This window comes from Vollenhovia emeryi, unplaced genomic scaffold (assembly GCF_000949405.1).
Source record: "Vollenhovia emeryi isolate VEMERY1.0 unplaced genomic scaffold, V.emery_V1.0 DF939497.1, whole genome shotgun sequence".
In the NCBI taxonomy this organism is placed as follows: Eukaryota; Metazoa; Arthropoda; class Insecta; order Hymenoptera; family Formicidae; genus Vollenhovia; species Vollenhovia emeryi.
The window spans coordinates 25,976-27,687 of NW_011966869.1; positions in this window are offsets into that span (position 1 = coordinate 25,976).

The following is a 1,712-nucleotide window of genomic DNA, read 5'->3' on the forward strand; positions in this document are numbered from 1 at the left end:
GGGGAAGGGGGTGGGGCGGGGGCGGGGGTGGGGGGCGGGAGGGGGTGGGGAGCGCGCAGCGCGCCGTGCTAAACGCACTTGCAACTTACACATAAACCAAACTTATTTTCTTCATAACTTTTTAACAAACAATGAGCGACGGGAATGGGCAATGACCTTGACCTCCTTGGGGGTCAAGGTCAACATCAAGGTCAAACGGAAGTTGATTGGCGGGTGCTATGTAAGGGTAAATATTTACCTTTTCTTTTCTCTTTCCATTTTGAACACGACTGCAGAACAGTCTTCAACGCTATTTCAATGGCTTCTTCTTTGGACACTTGAATATCCGTCTTGAAAATATTCTTTTGATCATCGGGAAGGTTTTCAAAAGTAATTGCTTCCAGGTTTTCGTTAATAAACACTACTGTGTGTTCCTCAAGTGGATTTGTTATTTTCAGCGATAAAATGCCATCCACGACGCCAGAAAGTTCGCTCGTCTTGTTGTCAACAACTGCCTCCAGTGTTGGTCTCGATGCGCTGGCATACTTTCTACTCTTAATAATGCTGAGTGCGCACATTTTTCCATCGTACAAATTTGCTTCTAAAATAAAGAAAAGAATTTTAATTAATTAATTATCACCTTGCATTCCATGAAATCAATAGTTCCATGAAGCACGTGAATGGATACAAACGTTGCATAATATCTTCGATTAAATTGTGCTCAGTGCCCACTCGTGGTTTCTTTGGTTTCTTCTGCCCATGGTAAAATTGTGATATTGGAACTGTGGCATACATTTCCTTCTTGTCATTTTTTAATCGACCCCACTGTTGTTTGATATCGGTACATGAAACGTCCTCAATGGAATCGATTGGTGTCCTGTAAATGATTCAAAACACAAAGATTTATCAGTTACATGCTTGTATGATTTCATACTTATTAATTGCCTTAGCTTTGTATACAGTACCTTACTAAGTACGTCATCACTGCGACGCTGTGTTTACATGTTCCGCACGATCCTGCGACACAGGAACATATTATTGAACCTATTGCCCTGTTAACAACAGTGCAATGGAGTTCGTGGGGAATTTTGTCCAATGCTGATGTTTTTAAACAGAGGGTAAAAATTTTTATTTCGGTGTCTGTTTGGTCGGTCATACCGCACAGAATCAAATGACCAGCCTCGAGTACTCTCTCACCTTCTTCATAGGCTCGCACGCCCTGCCCGACGTGCTTTAGCATCGCAGTAAGAGGCAAAACTCCTATCTCCATGACTTTCCCTGTAAAAGAAACCTTTAATTAAGAAAGTTGTCAACATAATTACATGCCGATTGCATTTTTGCAGTCATGTAAAAAATGACTAAAAACAATTATTTTACATTTATAATGCTTTCTTAGCCGGAGAAACTTATTGTTAAACAACAATTACAAATTATTTTCTTAGTTAAAAGCTTTACAAAACGAGTAAACGAACCCGGAAATTCGCAAGTTGAGGTTATTCAAACGAAAATCATCCATATAATCGAAAAAAATATCGATAAATTACGAAAAAATTATAAACAATTTTGTTTAAAAAATTACTTACCTTTATCGTGAAATTGTTATTGGGCATACTTTTTTTTGGGCTGTTCGCGACAAATATTGTACGGAACATTGAAAAAGGCACGTATGTAGGGTTCGCTAAATGGCCACCAGATAGAGATGGACCTTAAAGCGCATAGCGAATATCGACCAA